The 17476-nt window shown below is 38.2% G+C and overlaps 1 protein-coding gene across 2 annotated transcripts in view; it reads left to right on the top strand.

Moving 5' to 3' along the window:
* Positions 1 to 17476, top strand: part of heca (headcase) — a 78667-nt gene that overhangs the window by 50080 nt on the left and 11111 nt on the right. The gene's annotated exons all lie outside the window — the stretch shown is intronic.

Below are 17476 nucleotides of genomic sequence, written 5' to 3'. Positions count from 1 at the left end.
TCGGAAACTAAATTATAAATCTGGGTTGTTCGATATACGTGCGGTTTTCGATCAGCCGGGGAATTAATTTATCCGGAGGTCTCAAATTTGAAACATCTATGCCGCCCAACTTAAGACGGCAGTCTAGTGTAAACCGCTGAAAATAGGCACGTTTTCGATTTTTTTCCCAAAAAGTATTGAATGTAATCGGCCAAACGTCGCTCCCTGGAAAGTTACATGATTCAGGACAGTAGAATGGCTTTTTTACAATTCAAAAACATGTATTTGTTTATTTATAAAGCTGCTTTCACGTCGATCGAGAAAACATTAGTTCTACTGCCGCAGGCGATTCCGGTCCTCTTAAATATGTGAAACAGAAAATCAAAAGATATTCTTAATCTGTAGTGTCACGGGCGTTGTCGTCCGTGCCAAAATTCTTAAATTTCACTGTAAATTAAAAGAATGACGATGGTTTTCGGCAAAAGTAAAAAAAAAGATCAGTTTTTTGCGCTATACCGGGTGATTCGAGAAGGTGGCCCACCCTTGTAACTTTTGTGTTTTTAAACTAGGAAAGTTGAAATTTGGGAGGAAGCTACATATATGGGAATAGAACCGATTGATCGACATCAATGATGTTTATCTTGCACTTCCGGTTCGACCGAAATTATCCCAACAGAGATTTGTACACGTAGTGTTCTATAATTTTTTACTTTTTTGGAATGCAGAGGTCGTTTTTAGTTTTTTTTTTTTGCGAGAAAATTGATCAACGGTTTTCCGATGCCGCGCCACTTCATGCGGAAAGGTTTCCATCTAGAAACTATCCAGGCTGCCACTATTAAAAAAAAAAAAAAAGTTAATGAAACGAAAACGGGAAATGCTAATAAAGAAGTAAACTTCATTGTAAGTGAAAACAAAGAAATCGATGTTTAATTTATGGCAGAAGTTAATCCAAGTACATCAATTCGTGAGATAGCTCTAAATGGTGAGATTAGCTATTCGTCGGGGCGTCGAGTTTTGAAAATACTTCTTGTGGTTATCAACAAGTAACTAATTGAGACGTTCAAAATGACCACATTGTTGCTCTCGGCAAGCAAAAGAATTTTGAACTGTTTTCCTCACAACGTTCTTCAATTGATTTGGCGTAATATTATTTATAGCGCTACAAACTTCTTCTAATTCTTCTCGATTATTAGAAGGAGTGGCGTAAACTTGTGCATCTACAGGGTGAGTCGGGAGGATCGTGCCAAACTTCAGGAGCGTGTTGTACATGAAAAATAAATGTAAAAAAACTCAAATATTGTTCTCCGATTTTCGTTTGTTTACAAGTTATAGCGTAAATAAAATTAAAGCATAAAATTAAAAAAATTTATAAATTTCATAAGAAACGTTGGATTGATCGTGGTGGCCCTATTAGTTGGCCTCCAAGGTCTTCATACCTGACACCACTAGACTATTGTTTGTGGGGTTGGTTTTAAACTGAAGTGTACAGAGTAAAAATGGACACTCAAGATGCACTAATTCGACGCATTAGAAATGCTGCAGCTGCCATTAAAGAAAGACATGAAACAATCAGGAGCGCAACGAATGCTCTTCATAGACGAAGCCGAAAATGTTTAGAAGTTAATGGCGATATTTTTGAACATTTACTATGACATCCAAACGTTAATTTATGGAATTTCTTATGAAATTTATAATTTTTTTAAATTTTACGTTCTAATTTTATTTACGCTATAACTTGTAAACAAACGAAAATCGGATAACAACATTTGAGTTTTTTTACATTTATTTTTCATGTGCAACACGCTCCTGAAGTTGGGCACGATCCTCCCGACTCACCCTGTATATAATTGAATAAAACATTGCTACCAACAGAAATATTTTAGTCTTTTCTTCTGTAATTTCGAAGGCGACCAAGACGCACTCCACGGCCAATGTATTTTTTTCTAAATTTGAATATTTTTATCGCATTAACGGGCCATCTATAAACGAACCGTTTTACGTTGTGTTTTGTATCAAAAGATATCAGAGAAAATTGTCTTTTAGAAAATTGCAATGAGCCACCACGTTGTCGTTTGAAAAACGGTAGATAAATGGGAAAAACTGCTTTTTGGCATTTAAATTGCTTATGAATGAAAACGTACCGAATAATATGCCAAATTAGTATTTTTCTCCATAATTCTGACCTAGAATTGTGCCTAATACGTATGCCTCAATGGCGTAGATCGACATGAAAAAACCACAACTTTTTTTAATGATATATTTTTAGACCAAAAATGACCTCTAGATTCCAAAGAAGTAAATATTTACGGGGTGTTACATTTAAACATCGAAAGTTAAAGTAATTTTCGGTTAAAAACGAAGCGCTAGACAAACGCCATTAATATCAATCAATCGGATCTATTCTCGTATAGCTTTCCCACAAATTTCAACTTTTTAAATTTAAAAACAAAAGTTACAAAAGCGATCCATCTTATTGAATCACCCGGTATATGAGATAAAAGTATCCGTTAGAATCGAAATTTCAACATGATGGCCATGAAAACTGTGTTAAAGTTTGAAGTCGATGTGCTCAGCCATTTTTCAGTAATCACCTGCGCCAGGTGTAAAAATGTCGTTTTAAGAAAAACGCGTTCAAAGTTTCCAAATGAAAAACTCATAAAAAAACCTACTTTTACGACTGATGAGCAATGCCAGAACCATACATAAATCCCTCTTCTGCACCATAAAAGTCATCTTCAGCTGCTCTGGTCTCAAGGCATCGGAGCTTCGCTGCTGGTCTGCTCGCTGAACGCGTTCGCTGTCGTACCCACGGACAAAATTTAAGCTTTGTGAACCAAGTACGCATTACATTGTCTCGGAAATCTTCAAAATCGGTGTGTGGCATTCGTTAAATACAGGGTGTGTACTAACTCAGAGCATTAATTTCAAGGGGATGCTACATTTTATGAAAAAAAGTCCTAATAAACGCATGTCCTATCTTGCTTCGTCTTCGTGATACAGGGTATCAAAGTTTAATTTTTTTACCGGTTTTTCACAGATATTTTCTGACTTAAGAGCAATATCTCGAAGAAATTCACCATTCAGGAGTTTTCCGAGACGAGAAATTCAAATGCGATATCGGTTTTCCTGCAATATGCAGGGGAGCCACCTGCAGTAATGTTCTTGTGCTAAATTTGTCCTAACGTTTTTAGGAACCTGTATGTGCACTTCTAATAGATTACGTCTTGTTTCTCCGTCAGTTCTAAATAAAAAGGGGTTTTTGGTCGAAAATTCTCAGAGCAATAGTTTTAGAGGTATCGACGATTAAAAATTTCTTTGCGCATCATTTCATCAAAACATTTATTTGTTAATAAACATTTAATAATAGCCCCCTACATATTGCGGTAAAGGCGAGATCAAATTTGAATTTCTGGTCTCGGAATACTTAATTTCATCGAAATATTGCCATTAAGTGCGAAAATATTTATGAAAAACTTCAAAAAAAAAACTTTGACACCCTGTATCACGAAGACGGAGCAAGATAAGACATGCGTTTATTAGGACTTTTTTTCATAAAATGTGCCAAAGAATTACCCCTTAAAATTAATACCATCATTTAGTAGACACCTTGTATACATTCAGCAGTGCTAGTGGCAATTTCCAAGATTTTCTCGCTGCAAATTACGTGTTCAGGTACCAAATGCCAAACGCAAGAGTTAAAACTCTCGCTATTGTTTTACGTGTTGGAATCTAAACATCTCTCGAGAAGATCGTGTTGGCTCAAACCTTCATATATTGGCACTAAAACCTGTTGAGTTTCTTCATCGAAAGCAGGTGGATAAGAATACGAGGAGCGATCAAAAATTTCAGTACTAATGCTTACCAACTTTATTCAAAACTATTAAAAATTATTCAACATTGTCTCTTTCAAAGCACTCCCCTTAGCAACCTATACACTTCTACCAACGTCGTTTCCACTGCTGGAAGGATCCTGAGAACTGTTCTTGTGGAATGCCGTTTAGCGCTTCCAACGGCTTTTCTTTAATGTTTTCAATCGAATCAAGCCCCTGCCCTTTTAAAGGTCTCTCGAGTTTGGCAAATTAAGAAATGTCCGCAGGGGCCAGGTCTGGCGAGTAGGGATGTTGCGGGATGACAGTTGTGCCGTTTTTTGTGCAGAAGTCGCGAATGAGCGACGCAAAATGAATTAGTGCGTTGTCGTAATGCAGCTTCCAATTTTCACTTCGTCACAGCTTCATTAAAAAAATTATTAAATAAAATTTAAAAAAAGCGCCCATTCTCCACTTCATTTAAATTCATCTCGCGAAATATCGAAAAATCGTCGAATACGCAAAACTCGTTTTACAAAATGAGCAGTAATTTCGCGAAAACGAAAAAAAATTGAGCATCGAAAAAAACAAGAGTGCTTGAGCCGAGTCACACTGAACAAAGCTGCCAACCGCACTGCGATTCGTTGCGATGTTGCCTCGTAATTCAAAGAGTTCTGGAACTTTTTGATCACTCCTCGTATGTAGTTCCTTTGGCTTTATGTTGTTGCCACTTACACGTCGAGTCTTCACCTCCAAGCATACATGATGCTGAAGCTTTTCGTCCGTACAAATTTTCCGATAATAAGTACCCCATATTGCTATGCGCATGTCCTCCACTAAATCAGGATGGCGTTCAATCACTAATCCTTAATACAACGACAAATTTTGCATTTGTTCGTCGTTTAAGGTCCCAATTTTCAGTCCAGATATTGATTATACGACACGGTTGACCAGAAATTCAAACAACATTTATCTGCCACTACATTTGTACAAATAGGTAAAAATATAACGTTCTACACGATGATACCGTAGAAAAATATTAAAATTGACGTGTACAGTAAAAACCTCAACGTATACCTACCGGTCTATCTACTCCGATCTCTAGCGTGAGCTCTTAGTGCTCTTGCTTTGAATCATTATTATTATTATTAGTCAAAAAAGTGAGAATTGCCTAAACCGTCCATGAAATATTAATTCTGTGACTATAAATTATTAAAAAACCCACAAACAAATAATTGTTTTTGATTCGTCACACTAAACTACCCCCTTAAATTCGAAAAGTAAAACGGGAAATTCAGAAAAATGGGTACGACAAATATGACATTGACAATATCTCAAACGTCAAAATAATTACTTACTTTACAACATGACTTGAACGCAGCCCAGACAACACATTTATCTTATCTTGCAGAGCAGGGAAGAGCGAAAAACACGTGATATTACATCAACAGAGTTACTTATTGCGCGGTACTTTTACCTCGTCGGGTAGAAAATTCGTCATATGTCAAATGTCAAGAAAAGTGCGTCGTTTGTCATGTGGGTTAAAGGCAACACTGGCAACATGTACATCGTCTTGCATGTAACAGAATGCACTTAAAAATAGATGGCCTTGTATTCGTTATTAGACCGCCGTCTGTACACGTACTCTGGGTCATGGTAGGTCATGTCGACTGGGTAATGCATGGTCTTTAATGTGTTTAAACCATTAGCAGGAATGCCTATTTATTATTGCACCTTTACTTTGTAAACGAGGCCTGCTGGCTCGCGTTCGACTGTTTGCTTGTTAAGGCTCATTCACACGTCCCAAGATCGCGTCGAAACGAAACCACTTGAGTTTCGTGTAAACCGTGACGATATGCTAACGAAGAGAGAGAGGAAGTTTATTGTTTGTGCTGTTTTTCGGAGAATATTTTAAAGAGAGTTAAAAACGGTGAAAAACAAAAGGAAAAAAGTTTCGGTCGTTGCCGGAACGACTTTGAAAACTTTCGTCTTAACGCAAACGAGCCAATCCCTGGATGATATAAATGGAAAGTTTAGCGTAAATAGCGGAGGTTTCATTTTGGAAATCGTCATAAAATAGAGAAGAGGCTGGATTTATGCATCAAGCATCAGGTAGAGCTGCACCGCTCCATTGTGTCAAGACGGTCATAATTGACTAATTTGATAAGACGGTGGTTCACCATTCTGTCGAGAAAATTTCCAACCTACAGAAATTCTATTTGGCAAAATCTCGTAAGAACTATCAAGACCGGATAAAAGCTATCAGTAGTGAACCCAGATGCATATGCCAAAATCACTTTCGCCTGAGGCATTCTTGTATTCCGAATGAGAAAAGAGAGAGACAATCTAATTTCACTAAAACCAATCCGAGTGAAACGCTGTCAGTTATATTTTTCACGTCGACGACTTCCGAATCTAGTTTTCCCCCCTTGTCAGGGCGTCTTTCCCCCGCTTGATGGAATTGTTCGATGTCGACCTAACTTTGCTTTTAATGCTCTTCTTTTTTACAGCCGTTTTCGATAGTTTTTCAACGCGAAAGGGCCGGCTGACGTCTTTGTCGTATCTGCTTTTCCCCAGAACCGATTAGAGGGAATTTCCGGGGAAGAGTCTCCTGTAGTTTCCATTTCGTTTATTAATAGATTCTCGCTTTTTGTTCTGTTTCCGAAGAAAAATCCTCAAATCTAAAAAATTATTAATTCAACGTTTGCCAGACCCGACCCGTCCAAACAGCAAAATATACTGCGGAACGCAGACAAATTGTTTAACTTGCAACTGGAAAATTGCAATTTTAAACACTCTCGTTTCATAGTGAGTTTAATACACTGAGAAACAAATACATGTATCGTGATAATCATCGAAATTGGCGGGATGCCAAGCAAACAGGCTAAATTTATTTCGGACATCTTAGATGAGTGTCTGCATCGCTCAGCGTCTTGTTATGTAAACAAAAAATGTATTCGTTTATGTAGTTGATGTAGTTGAATGAGGCGTGTTTCCTGCATTCTAATGCTGTTGACTAGAGAATTTGGAAAAAGTCTAAATTTGGCGTTAAACAATCTTACGTCAAGTTAGCAATTCGCAGTCTATGCAGAAACACATTCTATTGGTATTTATTGCGATTTTTTGTTTAACATGATTAATTGATTGGATTAAAATTCGTTGATTACGACTGCAAAATTTAATAGATGCGATCAATCAATCTCAACCGAATAGGCAAAATTTGCATGGGAAACATTCTTGCATAGTAATGACGACATACAGCAGGAACAGGGGTCGTTTTTTTAATTTTTTTTTTTTTTTGAATTATTGAAGTCGTGACGTTGAAGGGGCTCTTCGAAAATGGCTCTCGAAACTAAGTAATATTACGCACAATTAACTTCTAGCTCAAAACTTCAATTCCAGATCCGTTTTGATAAGAAGAATAGGGCCATCAAGATTACGGAAAAAACGTATTAAAAAACTCACTCTTCCGGGTGTTTTATTTCTTCAAAAATATTTCATTTTGGACGTGTCTATAAGGCCTATCTCCGGCAATCATCGCCAGTCCGTACAACACGCCAAATTGTTTCGTTGAGATGTTACACGCCCGGCGCCCGGGGCGCAAAGTAAATAATCGACTTTCCGCCCCGGCTTTAAAAACTAATAAAACTCTCTGTAGATGAGAGTTTAATAATTTCGCCGAGGCGAACATTCGATTGAGACGTGTATTAAAAATCGATTTATACGTTTTGTGGCGTAAACACCCTCGGCGAAAGGTAGTGGTTTATTGGTTACAAATTTGATCTGGAAAGGGGTAGAATTGGCTGATGTATAACCGGATGGTTCGGCGCTCTACACTTTGATAAGCTACTGACTCTAACGGTTGGATTCTGTCGAAAAAAGAGACAGAAAAAATATTGCTGTACGGATCTGCAACCACGACGGCAAATCAGGGGCGTGCCGAAAAGGGTCAAGGCCTTGAGCACCACGACGCCCACCAGGTGTTTGTTAAATAAACAAAAAACGTTCCTTAAACCTCAAAGTAAACTGCTCAAAAGAAATCTTTTAGAATTATTCAGGTCGCAGTTACCAAACTCTTAAATTCCTTAAGCATTCCATTATGCTTTTTCTGTGTCCAGGATGTCCTCTCACTCCTGCCCATAACTTTAAATAAAAGCTGCGAATTGAGCTCATACTTTCGGCATTTTAAGCGAATACATTGCAGCACGTTTCTACGAAAAAGGAATTATTTAGACATATACTTGTTTGTTGAAAACACCTATTTGTTGATAGGAAATTAGTTTGTTTTCGATTTTGCGCTCACAAGCAGTCATTCTTATTTTTATGTATCTTAAATTATTTTTTTGTTAGGCGGGGGAAGGGGACGGAGGGGGGGGGGGGGATTAGTGTAGTTTTAAGTGGTGAGAATGAATTTAATTTATTTGGATTTGGTGGCAAACAAAAAGTTCGACGAAAAAAAAATGCGAATTAAAACTGGAAAATATTGTTCCATCAGTGAAGCGTGGTGGCGGTTCACTGTTGGACCAGTTTGGTTATTTAAATATGTATATTGAAAGGCAACTTAATCCTATCAATTTGCGAAATGGGTTTAGAACGGAAAAGTCCATTGATTTTTCAGCGAGATCGCGATCCTAAATATGCCGGTGGAATTGTTGAAGACCGGCTACTCCCCGATCACCAGACAGAGACCCCATTGAGAATTCATGTGGTTATTTAGATCGCCGAGTCAGGATACACAAAGTGTCAAATAAGAATGATCGGAAGAGGATTCTGCCGGAAGAGTGAAACAAAATATCGGCAAAATATGTATTTAAAAAAAATTAGTTAGATCGATGCCCAATAGGCCGAAGGTCGTGTTAGAAGGCAAAGGCGGACCAACAAAATATTACTGTGTATTTTTCGTTACTTTTTCAAAAATTTAAGTTATATGTATTTTGTCCTTTCTTGTTCGTAAAATGAAGATTTTGTTGTATTTTCCAGAGATTTGACCATTAAGGTCGATAAACTAATTTAATACGTTGTTTTACAAATGTGCTTATAATCTTTTTGTTTTTTTTTCCAAAACCTGGTCCCAGTTTTTCATAACACCCCATATTTCGAGTGGGATATGGATACTTTATTTTATAACTGTAGGAGTATCTCGGGTCACGAGGACCTAGATCTTCATGAATTAAGAGTTGCGTTGAGACCCTCTTACCCTCAGATCTGACAGTCGACATAAATCGAATTAGAGCTATTATTAGTGCATAGGTGCTATTACGAGGGAACCCAATCAAAATTGGTTCGTGTCAGAACCCATGATGAATCGTTTCGGTCTACTTCTTGCATGGGCACTTCCGGCCCATTGCACGTACTATAATCTTCCCAACAGCAAAATGCAATGGTCTGCAGGGTTTTCGCATCGGATGGTCAAAAATAAAGAAGAGCTGCAACTAAATGCATGTTATTTTTAATTTGTATATACATGAAATTTCCTGTCTGTTTATACAAAGTGCAACAAATGGTTTCGTGAATGATGGTGGTTGTTAATCAGTGCAGGGACCGTGAGCTTTGCATGATTTGCAGCACTTTGGCGACAAAGAAGTGATTGAAGAACCAATGGAATTGCCGCAGCCATGTTTTCTGACTATTCAAATGGAGGTATGATGACCCTTAAAAAGGCCCCCAAAGCAGCTAAACTTCATAAATGAACCGTGAAGTGAAGTCTAAATTAAACTAAAACATTCAAAGGTCCTATGAATAATTTGCGTACGTCCTCCAGCCAATAGTTAACCCTTCTTAAATAATTCTGACCCCAGCCAGTAGCTCTGTTGCTTTCGGCTGCAAAAAAGACCAATTAGCAGGAAAATTTACCGTCTCGTGGATTTAAAGCACAAAGTTTCTTGGTAGTTTCGCCAAATTTAATAAATAAGAAATGCATCCGAATTTGGTCTGGTGGGACGTTAATTTCGCGTCTAAATAATACACACCAAAGGGATTTTTTTTGCTTTTAAATAAAATATCGAGTTAATTTTCGTAATTTCGACAGTGGTGCCGGGGAAGGACGTGATTGACCGAAGAAAGGGGTGGGACCATTGCGTCGCCGCCAAAAAAGCGTAATTACGAGATATTGTCTCAGATATCCCTCGACAAGCTTGAGATATATAATTCCCCATTTCGTATTCTATTTTTCGCTGAAATTAAGCTTTACTCCGAAAGTTTAAAGTGGCGCATCGAATGAATAGAAATGCCTACTAATGCACTCAGTCCTTCATTAAAATTCGACTTTTACAACCCTTTGCCTTTCGCCAAAAGTCGTTTTCTGCTTTATGACCACTGTAGCATGGGGTACTGAAAGCTCGGATCGCGCTGTTGATTTTTACCCCCAAACCGTTCATTTCGGAAGGTTTAATTTTACTGTGCCAGGAATTAGCCTAATGATTCTCTCGAAAATCCTGTGACACAGACGGAGGCGTAGGAATGAGGTGTAGAAATCGTAAACTTCGAAGGCAAATATAAATTTTTCCATAAAATGAGCCCATCAGCAGCGAGAAGAATTTATGACACAATTTTCATAACTGAGCAATACCTGATGGGAATATTAAATAAGTCGTGATTAGGTATTCGATTTTGTTCACAATAACTGCCACACAAATCCTCGTAAAGTCGTTAATTTTACTACTTTTAATCGTGAGTAACATCAATTCTATGCATATGTTGGAGGTCGATAATAGGGCACTGTCCTCAATATAGAAAGGGAAAAAAATTAAAATCCGTGCCCATATATCACATTTCAATTTGCAGCCAGAGCTGGAATGAAATGATTTGCGAGTTCAATATTGGGGAACAAAAGGAAATTTACACAGTCTAGCTGAATGTATAAAAACGAAAAGCGGAGGCACAATGGAAATTCCAATTTAATGACCGTTTTTTGTATTTTTGTCAATGGGAGACCTGATGGCGTTCGCGAAGTCGTTATTGGCAAAGTTTTTGCTTCATCTATATATTAAAATAATGGTTATTATCCTGTAATGTTTTTTTCTGATTCGGCGTCTACATGACTCGCCAGAAAATCGAAGTTCCCTCGTTTGTAAGTTGCACCTGCCTACAGGGCGAAAAGACGCAAAAACACCGATATAACACTAGAAGATATTAATATTGAGAGTGCAAAACATGTTAAAAAGGGCGCGTTTCTCTGAAATACCCTGTATACTTTCCTATAATTTCAAAATTTCTATCACTTTTCTGCGCCTCTCGTCGATATTTGACTTTTCAATACACGTTCACAGGGGTGCAATCTCTTCGGAGATACCCTATATATATAGTGATTTTTGGCCGATATTCGAAAATCTAACTACACATGGTGTTTCACGACTTGTTGGCCGAACTTGAACCATGTGTGCGCCGTTACGAAAGAAGACAAACCATCAATAAATTTGCAATGGTAGTTCTACAGGTAACGAGATGAGCAATAATAAAAAAAATCATTCTGTCCTACAAAAACCGTCCAAAATTGTTCCCATTGTCTTGAAAACAAGCTTGGGCCCGTCGAATCCCATTGGGACATATCAGTTGGAATGTCCCTCTCGCTTGCTGCTCCCAACGGCCCAAATTGCTGGCCGCTGGTAAAATCCAGCTTCGCAATTCGTCAATATTCTGAACTTCGGTAAGGTAGGCCTCGTTTTTTAAAAGTCCACATAAAAATAAATCTAAAGGATTTGCATCTGGAGGCCGCGGAGGCCAAGGTACCGTTCCACCCCCGTCAATCCAGCATATCCCGTATGCTTAGGTCAGAAAGTTCGGACATCAACGAAAACGCCGAGGTGCCCCATCGTGCATAAACCAGATACGTATATGTACAAGCATACATATGTGATACATACGTGCTCGGAGAGAGAACACTTTCTTATTTAAATTGCCACAAATTGACCGTTTTCGAAACAGGTCACAAACAATAATGATAAAACGTTAGGTATTGTCGTTCTCTTATCACTATGGAAAAACATAAACATTTTTTTCACTTTTGTTGCCAATTTGAACGTGACGCCTTAACTTTAACACAGTTAAATGGACGGACGAGTCTAATGCAATAAATCAACTTTTGTTATTGTTTATTTCGTTACCTGTACGATTTTATTATTATTTATTTTTTTTTTTTGACAAATGGACGTGTTACGTAACGATGCATGTGTGGTTGGAGTTTGGCCGGTAAGTCGCGAAACGCCCCGTACATTTAGATACTGGAAAAAATTACGACTCCTATAAGACAATTTAGGGGGCATATCGATCGCATCTAGAAAGCATTTCACACGGCCGGTTTTAACCAGTTTCGATCACTGTCCGGGTCAAAAGTGATAATTCCTTGACTCTTTAAGTACCGTTGTTTCTGGGTTTCCATTACTGTAGGTAACTTTCGCAGCATATATAACTTAACCTTAGACGAGTTATCTACAACGCTGCGTAAGAAACTCTTCACAAACGCTTGTCGAGTTGATATTTCAGAGGCATTGTGGAACTTTGGCCATCATCGTACGGTCTAGTGGTCACAATGTGTTTGTCTCTTGGCGCCATTACCGCAATATGGCCGTTTGTATCGTCATCGCATTGTTTTATAAACGCTTTCGAATGTTGGGAAATAAGAAAACTACCCTGGCCTTTGTCTCCCTTAGTCCCGACTATCGATTCGCCCCAAGCAAGGGGCCCGACAAAAACAAAAATGTTGTTAAAGATTCATAGTTTCTTTTTCTTAGTTCCTTTGTCTGGCTAACCAGATTACCGAGGATCGGGACTGAGATTAATTTTGTTTTAAATTTAATTAATCTTGTAGCGCATAAACGTGATGGCGTCTTGGAAGTCAAAACAACGTCGTTTTTTACGATTGTTTTAGTCCTAATAGGCCTTTTGTTTGGAAAACTTGTTTGGATCTAAGGGGACGTTAAGATGCTTTTAATTAGGATGTCTTGGAAGTTTTTATTCGTCGCTCATTAATCAATCGCACACAAGGATTTAAATACATATGGCAATGAAGAGAAAAATTATTATGACTCGCAAAATCCATTGTGTCTCTCGAGCATAAGGCCGCATTTACGAAACGAAGAGGCGTTAGAAAAGATAAAAAACTGCAACTCGACGAAACTGGGTCACACCATGTATAAAGAACTGCACCCATGAACACGGTCTGCGACTGCATCAGGTAATCTCTTATAGACATGTGCCGCGCAAACGATACAGCTGCGTCAGTGGTGCTTCAATATCGATCCCGAACTGGGGCACATCTCTACTTGATGGTATATTAATTAACCGTCTGCCTGAGTGGCTAAAAATGGTTGCAAGTTGGCGACATGTGAGGTCGACGTCCTGCAATTTGTGTCGATGCAGTTTCGAGTGAATCGAATGATATTGCAGCTTGCAGCATCCCAACACGCATTCTCTCCCATTCATCATCATTGACACAACTACTCAGAAATTTAGAGATGCGATTCCGTCCACATAGCCCAGATTGCTGTGGCAATTTCCAGATTGCCATAATTATATTTGGCGGTTTCTGGATCAGACGGAATTTCAGGAATATCGCTGCTGGAAAGAAATTTAATCCGAAAACTAACGTAGTCCGCGGAGAGAGATTATGGATCTTGGGTTGCGTCAACGGCGCTTGAAATTTGAGGAAACCCCCCCCATAAAACGTTTTTATGTTGCTGAATTGCCCGGGAAAAAAATTAATGCCCAAAATATAAATTTTCTTTATGACTTTCCGGTGAAAAGGGTTACTTTTTGCCGGTCGTTTTTGCTTCCCGTCTGGAGAGCAAGCTGTCTTATATATTTTCCTTAAGATTCCCATTCAAGTCACGAGGAGTCAAAAGTTCGTCGTTTCCATGGCAAAACTAGGAGCTAAAAATATTTAAATTATTCGCAGAATCTATTACTATACCCCATGCGCCAGAAGCAAGGCAAAATCGTCAATACTACGTGAATAATCCATGACTAGCTATTCAGCATTTTGTCAAGAAAACGACGGATTCTTTAAATATACAGGATGTCTCAAAAGCAATGAGAAAAAGAGCAACGGCAGATTTCTGTGATCAAAATATCAGGATGCAGCGCAGTTGTTGTATTCCGAAAGGTAACGAATATATGGGGTGACAAAGTTTGAATTTTATTTTTCGTTTTATTTTATATCTTTACAGTCGTCTGACTCATGATACCGAAATTTGATATACGGGGGTTTTCGGGCGTGGGAAACAAACTAGTACTGTGGGTTTTATTGTAGGTAATAGGGGGTTCCACTTGAAACCGTCTTGGCTGCTGAAAAGAGCTTTAACTTTTTCTGCGTATCTCCGGTAGTCCTATTCATAAAACATATTATTGTGTTTAATATTTTAGAGAAAAATGGTACACCTGTTAGTAACCTTAAAACCTTTTTAATTAACCAAGACGGTTCCAAGTGGCGCCTCCCATAAACTACAATAGAAACGGCAGCACTAGCTTGCTTGCCACGTCCAAAAACTCCGCACATCAAATTTCTGTATCACAGATCAAAAGACTGTGAAGATATGAAAAAAAATCAAAAATAAAATTTAAACTTTAACACCCTGTACCTTTGTTAATTTTAACTATCCAAATACAACAATTGCGCTGGATCGTATTATTTTGATGGCAAGAATCTGCCTTTGGTCTTTGCCCCATTACTATTTGCACGTCTCTGGCTTCGTGTCAGCAGTGATGCCGCATCTTTTCAAAATTAATATGTATCAGGAATTTGTCATACTTACGATTTTTGTACATGTCATAAATTTCGTTGCGCACAGCACTAACACGTAATAAAAATATATTAACGACTACGTTCTTTCTCCTTCGATTTTTCTCGGGATAATGTAGCCTCATATTGCCTTTTTACATACCTTATTTACAGTAGGCAAACTCAAGTTGGGACGCGTTCGAAAGGGACTAAATAAAACAAGATTTTATATAATGCTCAATTTGAAAATATGAAAATTCAATTTACGTCTATAACTGAATTCAATGGTAACAAGGGCCCATTATTTTCCAATTCTCTTTCAAAATAGTTGATACGGGACGCTACCAGTTCCTTACGCCAACTATTTAAGAACTTGTGCATTACACCAACAGTAATAATAACATCAACGATAATAAATAACCGGCAGCATTATTTTAGTTTAAAAAAAAAAACACATTTTTACCACCAAAAATCAAACCAAAACGTCAACAAATTAAACGGCAACCATGCAAAAAAAGTTGGGTTATGTTTAGACTTTTCAATATATATATATTTATTTATTTATATATTTATTTATTGTTTTTATCATATTAAATTCATATGACTTGTCATTTTGACATAAGGCGACTCTCAATCGTAACATTTAGTGTCGTGAATAAAAACTTACGTCATTTGCACCATACGCACCACTCGCCCAACACTAAATAATTTTTAAAGAATTATTCTCGGGTTAGACGGTGCACAGCGAGACACTTGGTGAAAATTGACAATTTTTGTCTTCGTCGGCAGTACGAAGCGAAAGAAAGTTTCTCGCTTCTCTATTTACTTTAATAAAATTAAGAAAACTGAGCAAACTCCTATGTTTAACCGGCAAACCCTCTCCTAGCAACAGCTACGACCCCTGTAAAAAAGAGTTTTTAGCTTTCCTCCAGCCCCTTAAATCAGCGTTGGGGGCACGACTCTGCATGATTAAAGCTCTGGTGGAACAGCCCTAAAAACATAAAATTTGCTATCCTTCTTTTACCCCCTTAAATCACAATCTGCTAGGACCCCGTTCAATTCTCTTACCCACAAAACATATTGCAGCTTCGTGAACCTCTCAAATGAAACGTCCTGCACGTGCTAGTTTCGCTATAATTTTTCAGATTAACTTTGAGACATCTCAGTTATCAGAACTCCTTTCCGGATATCGAAAAGTCGATGTATTGTGTCTAAAAGTTCTGAGATTGATCGAAGGAGGGAGATTAATTGAAAAGATATCTTGGAGAAGGCTAATCATGCGTGTATCTGTCGCTGGATCAGATTGGAGGGTGCAAGAGTACGCAAGGGCCAAAAAATGAGTGTCCTGATAGCTTTAGCAATAGGGCACATCATTAACTTGTTTCTTTGTTTCCATGGAAGTTATCTCCCACAAGGTAAACTTGCCAGTATTTGAGGTTGAGGGGGGACCGTAAGCTCAATGCTGTTTCGTGAAGTTCTGCAATGAAAATAAAATTGTTTTCGCCACGTATTTTTACTAATGTTATGCGACATTGTAAGCGACATTAGTCAGCTACACGTGTAGTAACTGCAATGTAATTAATGCATTCTTGGCAATTGATCAAAGAGAGGTATGCAACGTGGGGCTTATTTACCTTGATGCTTCTGGCATTATGATTATTGCAAATAATAATTGATAAAGCGCACGGTGTTGAAAAGACATGGTTATTGAGGTTTTTATTTGCCGTGAGCATTGGATAAATCCATCATACAAGGGTCGCCATGCGATACCAAAATCCGCCTTAAACTAAGAAATCCCTTGAATCTACAACAACCCCGTAAATCCCAGGACAAACTGGCCAATATCTCCCTGAAAGTGGACAACGACAGCGTGGAAATATTTCTATTTGCAAACTGCTGATGTGTCCCTTCGAGACATTTACACATGAAAGAGCCGAAAACCCCGTTGCAGGCATTTTCAATTTTGACTTATATTGTTAAGGACTGACGTTTCCATTACCGGGGAAAAAAGTAAACCGTACAGGATTTCCCGGAGTTTCCTTTGCGAGGGAGAGATTGACATCGACAAAACCGGTTACGTTTATTTTCTAAAAGGTCTCGGAGTTTTTAAATTCGAAACTTTCCTACGAGACGAGAGAAAATTTGAATGTCTTCAAAACCTTTATGTACGTGTAGAAACTAGGCACGAATTAGGTCACGCAATCTTTCAATATCCACGAAAAGGTTACTGTGTTAATAAGCCATCTCCTGCAGTTCGCACTTGGATGACTTCATCTGGCTCAGGAAGTACGAATAAAAGTGTCCTAAAGCCCTTTAAATTAATTAAACCTTCCCAGTAATCCTCAGCTACAATAACACCGTATCCCCGAGTAAGAAATCATCAGCGTGAATCCAGACACCGCTCTGCCTTTGTATAAATAATAATCGGAACCAACGTTTCCTCTCTAATCCCTGCAAATCTCTTGCAAAACCTCTTACCCCTCCCTTTTTGCGTAGCCGTATAAATGATTATCGTGAAAAAGGGCCTACCTTAGGGCGGAATAATGTTCCTAAGCCGTTATTCGACCGAATTATTAAAACGATGACTTCATGCCAATTATTTTTCCGATCTGAAAGTCGCTTTTTCGGCTTCACTTTTTGGTTGTTGGGGATCAGTAAAATTGAGGTTTTTCGGAAGAAAAAGACAAAAGTGAAAGAGAATCAAAACCGAAATGAAAAAAAAAGGGAAAGTGGGAAGATGTCCTTAAGAGCTGAAGGGTTCCATTCGTGTATCCGATTTTATATCCGATATAAAATTAGATACATCTGATTGTATATTTGATAAAAACACGTTTTACTCCAAGAATTTATTGCCTTCCAGGTCTCCAAACTGAAGTTTTTCTCATTTGTAAAAATGATTTTCGTAAGCTGAAAATTCCTAACACGTGATAACACTCCCGACGTTAACATTCCGCCTGTATGGGAGCAGTACCATGAA

This window comes from Euwallacea fornicatus, chromosome 21, assembly GCF_040115645.1.
Source record: "Euwallacea fornicatus isolate EFF26 chromosome 21, ASM4011564v1, whole genome shotgun sequence".
Taxonomy (NCBI): Eukaryota; Metazoa; Arthropoda; class Insecta; order Coleoptera; family Curculionidae; genus Euwallacea; species Euwallacea fornicatus.
This window is presented reverse-complemented; position numbering and strand designations above follow the sequence as displayed.